Source organism: Chelonia mydas, chromosome 2, assembly GCF_015237465.2.
Source record: "Chelonia mydas isolate rCheMyd1 chromosome 2, rCheMyd1.pri.v2, whole genome shotgun sequence".
Classification (NCBI taxonomy): Eukaryota; Metazoa; Chordata; order Testudines; family Cheloniidae; genus Chelonia; species Chelonia mydas.
This window is the reverse complement of record NC_057850.1, coordinates 121,622,993-121,636,380: the sequence shown is the minus strand read 5'-3', so window position 1 is coordinate 121,636,380 and position 13,388 is coordinate 121,622,993. Positions and strand designations below refer to the sequence as shown.

Sequence of the window (13,388 nt, the reverse complement as noted above, 5' to 3'; positions counted from 1 at the left end):
GGATTGTCTTGTTTAAATCCTTGTAGTCTAAATCTACAGCATCACTTTTCAGGATAATTATCCTTTATTACAGCTACGTTAAACCTCTAGGATTTAAATCAAAATAAAAATGTAAACTTTCTCCTAAAAATATTTTTCCAATATCCAAAAAATTCATTTTCATTAGATGGAATTTAACTTAAAATAGGTCAAAACACTGAGGATTTTCAATTTTGATCTTGCAAAATTGGAAAAACTATGTTTTGAAATAGCCCTTCTCCCTGCTACACACTAATAATTACATGTAAGAACTCGGTTTTGTTACAAACTATTCACCACCTATAATCTGGAGTAGATTGGTGAGATGTTTTCATGGCAAGTGAAAACTTCTCAAGTTGTTTCTGAGGAAAGCAAAATATTTTGCTGTTTCAACTCCATTTTCTATGGAAATTTGGGTCTGGATGAAATTCTATTGAGTCCCAGGACTTACGCTCTTCTGAGATTTAGCCCCCTCCAAACACCACCAGGAATGTATCCTCCCTATCTGAACTCCTGCTCACTGGGACCCTTTTTAGATAAGTTCATGGAGGACAGGTCCATCAATGGCTATTTGCCAGGATGGGTAGGAATGGTGTCCCCTCTATTTGCCAGAAGCTGGGAATGGGTGAAAGGGGATGGATCGGCAGTGATGAAGCCACATCTGGAGTACTGCATCCAGTTTTGGGCCCCCCACTATAGAAAGGATGTGGACAAATTGGAGAGAGTCCAGCGGAGGGCAACACAAATTATCAGGGGGCTGGGGCACATGACTTATGAGGAGCAGCTGAGGGAACTGGGATTGTTTAGTCTGCAGAAGAGAAGAGTGAGGGGGAACTTGAAAGCAGCCTTCAACTACCTGAAGGGGGATTCCAAAGAGGATGGAGCTCAGCTGTTCTTAGTGGTGGCAGATGACAGAACAAGGAGCAATGGTCTCAAGTTGCAGTGCGGGAGGTCTAGGCTGGATATTAGGAAACACTATTTCACTAGGAGGGTGGTGAAGCACTGGAATGGGTTACCTAGGGCGGTGGTGGAATCTCCATCCTTAGAGGTTTTTAAGGCCTGGCTTGACAAAGCCTTGCCTGGGATGATTTAGTTGGTGTTGGTCCTGCTTTGAACAGGGGGTTGGACTAGATGACCTCCTGAGGTCTCTTCTGATTCTATGATCACTTGATGATTACCGGTTCTGTTCATTCCCTCTGGAGCACATGACATTGGTCACTGTCAGAAGACAGGATACTGGGCTAGATGGACCTTTGGTCTTACCCATTATGGTCATTCTTATGTTCTCTTAGGATCTGTAGTGGGGGTATTATAGGGTGACCCAGACGCAGTGCTTAATTTGTAATTAAAGAGATGCCAGGGGTCAAGCCTCCCCCCCACCCTGGAAAAAAAAGTGGCCCGATTTTTCACACTTGCTCTCTGGTCACCCTAGGATTCTATGTAACAGTTTTCAGTGAATATAAGGGGTAAGGAAACTTACTGGCTTATGCCACCAAGTATTAATACTTGTCCCCAACCTCTCTCAATTCACAGAGTTTTGGAACCCATGACCCTTGCCTAGCGAGTGCTACTTAGTTGATGGTGAGTCCCTCCCTCATAACAAAAAGCCAAGTACAGTTCCAAGCACAGTTCCCATAATCAGGGTAATAACAATTTATTCTTCCTGCCCCAATAACAGAGACATTGGGGATCCCACAGCAGCCAAAGTGACCATTTGGGCAGCTATGGCCTCATTCTAGGCGGGATGGGTGTGCCTATGCAAATGAGATCGGCCCCTGAAGTTCTTTTCCACAACTTGCCACACCTCACCACCAGATGTCAGGGTGGAGCTTGTCCTGACACTGCTTACATAAGGGGTAAGGAAACTTACTGGCTTGTAGCCAAATTATGTCCTTAAATCGTAAGCAAGGGCTAGGACTTGCTGGGTTTACCATCTGTTCTTAGATATCATCCTCTGTCATGAATTTCCAGAGGCAGAACCCCAAAGTCCTTCCTGGCCTCGGTGTTAGGTTAGTGTAATTTTACCTTATAGTCTGCAGAGGGACAGGATTTCACTGCAGTGTCCACTAACACTAAAGTGAAGTTTTGTACCTCCAGCATTCCTTCCACTCTTCCTCCCATCTCAGCACTCCTACATGAAGGATTTTGAAAGAATTGCTTACATAATATACCCGGAGATTCAAGTCAGTCTCACACCAAGGAAGGAAAGGATTAGTTCCCTTTGATGCATTTTTTTAAGATTTAGGGGAAGATTTTGAAATGTACAAATGGTAGCTAATGTTAGGTGCCTAGATACCATTGGTAGTCAGTGAGGACTGGGCACTTAGCTGTCTCTTGTGTCTTTGAAAATCTTCCACTCAGCTTTCTTTGACTTTTTTCATTCTGAAAACTGCTCTTTCCAACAATAAAATTTCTGGGAAAATGCTAGAAATGTTTGCATGCAATGGAGAATTGGGTAGGGTAGGGGGAATCAAATAGTCTGGGACACTTCTGTCCTCAGATATTCAGAGCAGCCTTAGAAATCCATGGAAACCATTAGGGTACACCTGCAAGCAAAATTTGCAAAAATTCTGAGCAAATTGTTCGCATAGGATTAATTTTTCTCCCTTCCAGCCCTACCACCTCATTTGTATGCTACACACTTCTGCAGGAGCTAGCACATGTAAAATGTTCTCTTTTATTTCAATTAATAAAACTATCATAATGATATAAAGGATTGCTGGTCAGGAAAAGGGCACGTTTCTGTAAGATTGTCCTTTAGATTTATTTTAACCTCACCTCCCTGCTTTGTAACTATGTCATTTAAACCCCTTTGTTTGTTTTAAAAAAAGTCTTAAACACATTTATTCTGTTTGCCATCTTATTTCATATATTGTCAAGTAACAAAGACCACTTAAGCTAAATAGGTCACCTCAAAGTCTTCTTTTTTTCCAAAGGGAATAAATTTAAACTGTTTTTTCTAATAACAAATATTCTGAAAACCTGAACTCTCCCATCTGTTTTGCCTTCTGCGCTCTCCACTAGAGTAATGGTTTTGGTATGGAAACAAAACCAAATATGGCAACTTAGACAATGCATAGATACAGCTTAATATAAACAAATATATATGTGTGTGTTTTGATTTGTATGCTATCCCAATTGCCTTTTCTACTTGCAGCTTCAGATGGCTTTAGGGATTTCCTCTACGCTAGCCTTTAAATCATGGTCAGCAAGGTACACATTGTTCCATTAATAATATATGTGATCTCTCTTCTGGATCATTGTTAATTTCAGAGCAAAAGTATGGGGAATTTCACTGAGAAAAGTGGAGTTAACTAGAGTAGGGATGAGCAAAGTGGTTCACTTAAGATAAGATTTCCCAACAAACTTTTTATTGTCCTTCAGACTGAACCTGAAGCAACAATTTGTGATGATTCTTTAAAGTTTGCATAAGCATGGGGCCTTTACTCCATCCCATGATCTGCCACTTACCTGCAATGGCAGGTCCTTCTTGAGGTGTCTTTACCTCCCATCTCTGGGAAAGGTGACTCCACCCGCTCTATCAATGTTTTGACTTCACAATAAGAAAAAGCAGCTCTTTCCCCATTCTTACATCCTATGGAGTAACCTATTTCCTTGGAAAAAAGGGGACCCTTCACTGGGCTCTGCTGCTCTCAGCTTTTGAAAATGTAAAGGTATAACTTGGTTTATCTGCAACTGTCACCCTAACATGAATCACTTACTTAATTCTAAATCTTGGGATTTTTTCCATACCTTGTGTTGACAGCTGGTAATTGTGGAGTAAGGAGTTTTAAGAGCTGTAGCTATTCTGCATGTGGTTTCTGCAGCTTCACATTCTGCAGCATTCTGTGAGGCAGAGTTCAGGCAGCTTGCTTGTCGGTAGTAGTTATATCTGGAGCTAGAATCAAAGAATAAAATGACTGGGTGTAGTTTGTAAACCTCTTTTGATTGTGCTAGTTGTATTTGTTCATTTATTGGTTATTTTAATTGGATCAGTGCAACAAGAAAAATAAAATGATCATTCATTTAAAGAAGGATATTTGTCTCATTGGACTACTGGAAAAACATCTGCTGAGCCTCCAAGCATAGCCCTTGTTGCTGAGAATAGTAGACAACCAAGAATAGCATTGGTTAAGTGAAGTTACCAAATACAAGAAATGCAAGATTATGAAAATGAAATATACCTCCACTGCTTTCTGTCCAACAGTAGTATTGCAGGAGAACCCTGTTTAGGTGATGGATGGCTAAAAGAAAAGTTGCTAAAAGCAAAACAAAAATGGAGGCCTCATCCAAAGCTGATTGAAGCCAATGGAAAGTCTATGTTTACTCGCTAAATGACATACAAGTGATCACTTACCTAGTGCTGTTTCATTTCATGTTCCCTGTAACTCTGATTCACAGAGCACATAATATCATCAGCTAAATAAGGCAAACAGGGAATTGTGTCTATTCAGTGTCTTGTGTTTCACTTTGATTCTTCTACCAGTTATGCCCTTTTATGGCCCAAAAAGTATGTGAGCTGGCAAGTCGAATGAAAAGCAAAATTGTCTGGGGACTTGGTGGCTGGTACAGTCTCTGAAACTACTTTTACTTTTTTTTTTTCTTTTTCATTTTTTGTAATTGATTAGATTTCAGGTTGCCAGCATCCCTTTCAATATATTTCATTGTTTGGATATTTCAAGCCTAAGGTCTCGGTTGCTGAAGACTATGCAATGTGACACTACAACATGTCTCTTTGATATGCTAATTGTTTCCTCCCAGCTGTTACAAAAGCATCTGTTGCACATTGCGCACACAGAGCAATGCTCAGGGTGCAGCCCTTCTCATTACCTTCTGCTGTTGATTCTGCTACCTCCAGGCTTTTAAGGTCCATTCTGAGGCCCCTATGGAATCTGTTAACAGCAGTTGCAAGCGGGAGAGAAATTCAAGTAAGCATAAAAGTTACAGTTCAGAAACATTTCAGTGACACATGCCAAACAAGGTATGACTGACTATGATTTCTGCAGTGATAGGAAAAGCAAAGAGGAGTTATTTATTAATTTAGATTTACACAGTAGAGGCAAAGTCCGTTGCCATATGTTAAAAATGTAATTGTGCTCGTATTAACAAAAACAAACTCAGAAGCTTCTCCAAAACCAGCAGGGAAAAAATATGTAACTCACCCCAGTTACAAACAGTAGCCTGTCCTGAAAGCTGGGAAAAGAGATGTGCTTTGCATGCTCCGAAGATCAAAGTGTTTGGGCTCTTTTGGACCACAGTAGTGGGGGCATGAGTTCCAGTTCAGGCTCCAGCTCAAGCACCTCTGCAGACCCCACAGCTGTGGCAAATAAGCATTTCCCAAGGCCATTAGTTATTCTAGGATATTACTCTGTCAGAGAAAGATACAGTGGAACACAGATATAGTGTTACTTCACTTGTGTTAAGTAGAACAAAACTTCCAAATTAATAACAATAATTAATGAATGTTTTGCACTTATACAGAATTTTTCAGCCATGGATCTTAAAGTGCTTCAGTAAGATTGGGAACTATTATTATCATCCTTTTAAATAAAGGGGAAATGAAGCCTAGAAAGGTTAAGTGACTTATCGAGGAGGCACATGTCTACACCGCAAAACAATAATTAAAAAAACCCTGCAGCAACGACTCTTAGAGTCTGTGTCAGCTTACTCAGGCTCAGGCAATAGGACCATATCGGTGTAGTTGTTCTCACTTGGGGTGGAGCCCAGGCTCTGGAAACTGGCAAGGGGGGAGAGCCCGAACTCCAGCCCAAATGGGAAAGTATACCCTTCTATTTTTAGCCCTGTCCAGTAAGCCTGAGTCAGCTGACTGGACTCTGAGACTTGCAGCCACAGGGTTTTTTTTTGTTGTTTGTTGTTTGGCGGGCTTTTTCGCAGTGTAGACACAAGTGTCAGTGGCAGTAATAAAAGCCAGGTCTTAAGGCAGAGCTGCCTCCCTTTGTCTCAGTGCATTGCAAGTGCAGTTCCATTTAGGAGGAACCTTGTCTTGTAGGGATTGATCCTACAAGATGCTGAGTACTCTTGATTGACACTGAAGTTTATGGAAGCTAAGAGTACTCAGCTCCTCTTGGAAGGCCTCAGTACTTTGCATGGGCAAGCCTGCAGCGATGATAATCTGTGAAAATAATCATTTCACTGTAAAAACGTTCTACTGTGTATCTTTCAATATACTGTACACTGAGGGTAGAACAGTTCAGATTTAGCTTTTGGTTTGCAATAAAGGTCCTAACTGAGGCACAGAAGTTTAAGAAACTAAGAAAAAAATGAGTCAATGGCTCGATTTAAATTAGAACCCCTTGATTCTCTTGTGGTATGTCTACACAACAAAGAAAAACCCATGGCTGGCCCATGCCAGCCGACTCAGGCTGTGGGGCTGTTTCATTGCTGCGTAGACTTCCAGGCTCAGGCTGGAGCCCGGGCTGGGACCCTCCCACCCTACAGGGTCCGAGAACCTGGGTTCCAGCCCAAGTCTGAAGTCTACATAGCAATGAAACAGCCCTGCACCTGAGCTCAGGTCAGCTGGCACGGGACAGCTGTGGATTTTTCTTTGCTATGTAGACATACCCTTGGTGCATCAGCCTTTTCTCTAACTACTATGGACCATTGCCCTCTGCTGGATAGTATCAGAACTTCTGAGCTGTGTGTCATACGTCCTTTATTGGTAGTAGCCAGCAGATTCTTTTTTGTCTCAAGTGGTAGAGAGAGGCTGTGTTCTTGTAGCAGAAGCATATGAATTCTATGCCCCATTACTACAGTACAATGACATTTAAAGTGGTCATAATATACAGTGTACTGGTAAATATAACTGGTTGAACAATTTAGAAGATTGGTTATGAATATACTCCCTCTTTTGACTTGTTGCAACTTCACAAATCTTTCTAGCTTTCTACAAATATATGTGTTTATTTTCTTACGTAATCTCCAGATGTATTCCGTGAATATCTTCAGCTCCTGGGTTGTACACAAACTAGACTCCTTAATATTCATTAGTTATGTTGTACGACCAGTTGCTTAAGACTCATGGTATTGTTTCTGTTCCCTGATTGAAACTCCTTTATAAACGCTCAAATAACAAAAATACAAACTTCTAGCATGTGTTTAGCATAATATGGTGCTAAACTGGTGATAATTGCAGGATTCACAGATAATTTCAAACTAATTGTTTGTTCTAAAATTAGGGAATAATGAATCCTGTGGTCCCCTACTTCTATCTTGGAGTTTATATTTGTGAAATTATAGTTACATTATTTTTCTGTTCAACCAGCATTATCATTTACTATGAAGTCCTAGGCGATCACGGATTTGTAATTGTTTTATATACATACATTTTTTTGTCTGTGTTTCATAGAGATTGCGTGGACAGATGAATAAGAATATGCACAGATCAAACCAATATTGCATTCTCTACTGAAGGCTACTCATCTGAAGTTCACTCTTGGATACTGTCAGTTTCCTAAACTGCTTTCAGAAACATGAAGGCTGAGAGACAGAGGTAACTTATCTTGGCAAGGGCTGTTGCTGATTGAAGAGAAGAAAATGCAAAATGAGAGAACCAAGAGAGAACTTTTGAATTTCTTGTTGTATACGGGGCTTCTGCACTGCCAAAGACACAGAACTCCCAATGAGGAATAGTTTATCTGTAGGAGAAATGCCAGGCTCAAGTATAGATTAAATTTATTTTTAAATTTTATTTTGTATACATAATGTGGAAGGTAACAATGGATGTCCTAGTCACCCATTACTTTCAGTAGTCTGCGGCTGAATCCTGTTCACCTACCCTCTTTTCTAATTTATATATATATTAAATTTCATACTGTAAACCATTTTGGGCAGGAACTTTATCTTTCTATATTTCTGCATAGGCCTTGCACACATGGAGACTCCAGTCAGTAGGAGCAGCAGGCAAAGCTGCAGTTGGAGAGAATAGGTAAAATGGGGCCCAACCAGGGCCACCCTTCCCCACAATGTTCTCCTGGACCAAGGATTTGCAGATGAGACTCCCCACCACTTGGGAGACACAAGGCCCCAGGTGGTGCCTTCTCTGCCCCCGCCCCCACAAGACCTTGGGGACAAACTGCAGAGAGGAACCAGGCAGATACTCTAGCTGTGAGGAGCAGCTGCAGAAGCAGCCAAAGCAAGGACCTTTAGACATTCAGTGTTGACAGGGCTTTCTCTGCCCCGTACTGATTGGCAGTTTGCTCCAAGCCTCTCCTTCCGCTTCCTTCAGTGTCTTCATTTCACCATCACTCCATACTTTGTTGCCTTTTATTTTATTTAAAGTGAACTTAGTGATGTTGTATTACACCACCAAGAGTTCAGCTCTGGTTGCTACAGTTTTAGGCTCCACAAAGTGAAAATTGCTTCTGGTGCTTTTCTCAAATTTTGAGACCCTAGAAATACACAAAGTCCAAGGATCGTGCCCACAGACACAATCACAAGTACAAAGTCTTGTCTATGCTACAGGTTTGTTAAACCAACAAGTAAAGTTACAATTAACCATGCATATAGAAATCCTGCAAAAACCCATGCAAATAATTATAACTGTAGTCATACATCCTCAAAGACATTCTAGGATCTGCTAGATTGCTCAATAGATGATGATTTCTAGAGGAATGGTTCCTGCTGGGGTTTCCCATGAGGTTGATCCTTGGGTCTTCCCACTTTTACCCAGCCATGGAACCCTCTTTTATACTGTAATTCTGACCACACCTAACACCTTATGCATATGCATGAAGGTGTCAACCCTCTTTTCCTTATCTATACTGCCTCACCCCATGAATATTGAAGTACCCCATTTTTCATAAGTTTTTCTTACTACTTAATCTCATTAGCACAAGATGTACTCTGCAGTCAGGATCAGATATTCAAAGATATTACAATCAAATGTCTAGTGGTCTTGGACAATACATTGCTGTCTATTGAGATCCACTTTTCTGTAACGTCACCTACTGGGACATCTTTACAGTAATTTTGTGACCATACTGACAAAGGATTATTCCTAAGTCACCCACTCATGTTGAGCATTCTTAAGTCTATGGCCTCATCTGGCTAAGCTAAAATCTTACAGGTCTCAGCCTGTAGGTCTGGCGTTTCAGACCTGCTTTATTTATCTACCTAAATACACAATCATCACTCCTAAATACTTGTCAATCTTATCCTTCTATAATCCTACAACTTAAATCCATTTAACATACATTGATTATCTATGAAATAGCATATGAATTGACGATAACACCACCTAACACAATGATAAATGGATGATGAAATGAACTAATTGCCTACAACCTGCTGCTGTTAACCTTCTTCCCACCTGCTTTGTTCCATTCATCCTCTTTCCCTTCCCTTTTCATTCCATGTAGCTGACACCTACTTTCACCCAAAAAATTGTGGTAATTACACATTTCCTACTATCCCATTGTTCTCTCTGTTTGTGTGTTCTACACCTACTCCCACCCTATGACTCTCCTGTCTTGAAGACGGAATGGATCACTCTATAATTGTTCTGTTCTGTACATTCCCTCTGAAGCATCTGGCACTGGCCATTGTCAGAAGACAGGATACTGGGCTAGATGGCCATTGTTGTGACCCAGTATGGCTGTTCTTAGGTTTATTTAGATTGTAAGCTTTTCAGGGCAAGGACTCTCTGCTAATCTATTTGTACACTGGCTAGCACAATGGGGCTCCATTTATGGTTGGGTCTTAGGCACTGCCACAACAAATAGCGCTAATAAGAGGCAAATCCTCAGAGGCAAATGAATTGAGTTCAGTGGGTATATGATAATTTACAAAAACTGTGGATCTGCCCCACAACTTTAACTCTTAGCATTGAGGCACCTTTTCACCATGACTATAGGTCTGATGTGTTCTCATAGATGCTATTCCTCCCCAAGCCTTGTATTATTTAAAAAACTGTTATAAGAAATTAGTGGTCACATTGCCGCAGTCCATGGGACATACTTTGGTTTTCACTAGTCTGCTGGAATGATTTGAGTGTAATGGGTTATTGTTACCACGGAGCTTGGAATGATGTGGGACAGAGAGGCAAGTCTGAAAAATCCACTTTTCATAGTTACTATTTTCCACCTTGAAAAAGTTGGGGGAGAGAAAAGGAGGAAAGCTTAAACATTCTAGTGGGAGCCTGGTTTTCCAGTTTTTACTGTTTTCTAATTTATTACAGTGGGAGCGGGGAGAAGAGGGAAGGGGGAAAATAAAACCTCAAATCCAAAAACTGAAAATGGAACACCAAAAATTCCATTTTCCAAAAACTGAAATGAAACATTAAGTGAAATGAAAGTTTTGTTTTGTTTTGTTTTTTACTATTTTTCAGAATGTCAATTCAAAATGTCAATTCCCAACAGAAAATAGGAAAAAAATCAGTCAGCATTGACCATCGAAAATTTCAACAAAACCACATTTTCTGATGGGAAAATTTTATATTAAATATTTTTTGTTTTGGACCAGCTCTACTAGATCCCTCCTTTGCTAACAATCATGGAGATCTAACTGCCATCATTTCCAACTGCAAAATTGTATCCAGAATTATTAGTAGGTGCAAAATGGCATACAGAAAATAGAACACTGTTTTTAAACCTCAAGGAACCATATAGGAAAGCTTATTTCAGAAATAAATGGGGCTATATACTAAAGGAGAATATTAAGCTGCATATTTTACAGGATTTATGGAAGAGAAAGAAATAAAAGACTTTTTAATTAGTTACAAAGTTCAAGTTTTCATTATGCACGCAAAAGGTCCAAATTTGTAGGAACTACAACATGCTGAATGAAAAACAATAATACCCAATATGACAACATCCTTCCCCAACCTTGGCCTAAGACGACCAGATCAACAACAATTATAGCATGCAGTAATCTTCTGCAGATTTTTAATTAAAATGTATTCATCTCATTATGTAGAGGATTCTGGTGTCGAGGATCATCGGAACAAAGAGATTGTAGTAGACTTACGAAATTTGCTGTTGAATAGAGAGATAATCCTGTATAGATAACAATGCTAATGTTAAAATGTTAACACATTATTGAATTTGATTATTGTAATATTTGCAAAGTGAAAGCTTAGTGCCTGGATCACAACATTCATGATAATATTTTAGTAGTACTACTTCCTCTGCCTGTATGTGATAGAAAATTAACTGCCACTTTCCATTTCACAAAAGGCTGTGCAATGTCCAGAAAGACTGCAGATCTTAGCTTCTAATCTATACTGAAGACTATCCAAACCTCTGGGTTTAACCTGCCATACAGCTAACTTTCTTGGCTACCTGGTTCCAGTATCTAAGACATCCCCACCCTCCTCTTCCCCTCCTATTTCTTTTAAAGGACAGAAGGCTTCCATCTGTTAATGTTTGTGGGTTCTTCTGCTCAACATTATTCCTTACATAGGATTAATTTTTGTTACAACAAAGACTGGATGAAAGTTTTAGGTAGAAATCCAAAACTTCCGAGGCCATCTCACTATGACCCAGATAACTGATCAAACCCATTTAAGGGTACATCTTCACGGCAAAGTTAGCCCAGCTACTTATCCGGGTGTTGCCCCAACCATCCACACAAACCCCTCTCTTGAGTTTAGTGGTGTTTTCTATCCAAGCTAGCTGGCCCTCTGGAGCTATGAGTGCTACTTTCACTTGGGCTGGTAACCTGCCCAATTTGCAATAAGGGTGAAGGCTAAATCTCTTGAGTGTCAGTAGTCCTCCAACACCATCCCACAGTTCCTCCTGTGTGCCCAGAGGGACAGAGAAGTTCTCCCACAATTCACTGGGAAAGCATTAAGAGAGTGGCTTCTAACTTGGATATATAGTGTCTTTGCAGTGTGGCTACGCTAACCAAGTGCTCAGACACAGAGGGTTAAATCTTTAATGCAGACATACCTATATTGTGAGTCCACTTCAACAGACAAAGCAGTGTTACGCCATGTGCTACGATTGGCCCAGATAAGCCCATTTGCTAAGAGCTCATTCTTGAAGTATATTTAGCAGGAAAGCCCAGCTGTGTGGAAAAGCAATAAGTCTAGATGAGCCCTGCATCACCCAAAGAAACAATCTTCATACACAGACACCATAGCTCAGTGGTTTGAGCTTTGGCCCGCTAAACCCGGGTTGAGAGTTCAATCCTTGAGGGGGCCATTTAGGGATCTGGGGCAAAAATTGGGGATTGGTCCTGCTTTGAGCAGGGGGTTGGACTAGATGACCTCCTGAGGTCCCTTCCAACCCTGATATTCTATGACCCTTTCTATGGTGGCTCAGAAGACCCTGCCTTCTAGAAGCTTGATCCTTGAGTACAGGTGGTTGTTCACATGGTCTTTGTCTTGATTAGGTCAAATGATACAGTTTAGGTTGGGTTTACCTGATATGCTCTCTAAGCCTAACCTCCACTCAACCTTTTTCCTAGTGTAGTTTCAAGGTAAAACCTAGCACTTCAAGGTAAAACCTAGTGGGTCACTCTGTTGGATAGATTCCTGCTGAGGCTCGAATTCAATCAAATGAAATTGAGCTACAGTCATTACCCTGAATCTACAGTAAAAAAAAAAAAAAAAAGGTTGGATTTAGCTAGCATGTGTCAGCTAAGACTGAACTAAATTCACTTTTCTAGTCAAGACAAAGCCATGAAAAACAGCTATTCAAGAAGAACCTTGCAATGCAAAAGCCAAACTCCAGAACCTGGGTAGAATTGGGAACTTGGATGAAGGTGCTATTAGTTTGACAAATGTTTCAACCTTGACCAAAATCTAAATCCAGAGTTACTCAGGTTTGCACCCCTTGTGCTATCAAAACATACCCTAACCATATTTAGATGAATGATAGCCCTTTGCCTGGTATTCATGATGACTGGAGTAGGGAGAGTCGGAGAATCTGAACTGGATGGAAGAATAAAGAAAATAATGACAAATATTTGCTGCACTGTCCTGCTGCCATATTAGAACATAAATGTTTTACATTTCCCCTGAACACTCAGCAGTTTAAGTTGCTGGCATTGTCATACTGAATTGAACACTCTGCTGATGTGGCATTCCAGCTTCTGGATTCCTTGTACCTTTCAGTTCTCTTTTCAGGGGCATAAACAGTGTATTAACTGTTTTTTGCCTATTATTACTGTATTTGAACATACATGTAGTACCCTTAATAATTGGCAGTCTTATTGGGTTTTGATATGAATGCAATCTTCTTGGTAAATCCAAAGAGAATATCAGAAAACAAAACAAAGATAGGAAAATTCAGACTAAGAGTATTAAGAAAACAATTAAAGATGTCCTGGAATGCATAGTATGTTCCTAATTGCTCTTCTTGCACAGGTTAATATTTATATTTTTATAGCAGTCATTTTAAGCAAACTTG

The 13,388-nt window shown here is 40.3% G+C and overlaps 1 long non-coding RNA gene across 1 annotated transcript in view; it reads right to left on the bottom strand.

Annotated features, from left to right (window-relative positions):
- LOC119565507 overlaps positions 1–4,948 on the bottom strand; it is a 36,264-nt gene extending 31,316 nt beyond the window's left edge. Inside the window, exons 1-2 of the long non-coding RNA XR_005224179.1 lie at positions 4,849–4,948; positions 3,772–3,916 (exon numbers count right to left, since the gene is read on the bottom strand). This is a non-coding gene — a long non-coding RNA (uncharacterized LOC119565507). The remainder of the gene's footprint in view (positions 1–3,771; positions 3,917–4,848) is intronic.
- Between the last annotated feature and the right edge of the window lie 8,440 nt (positions 4,949–13,388).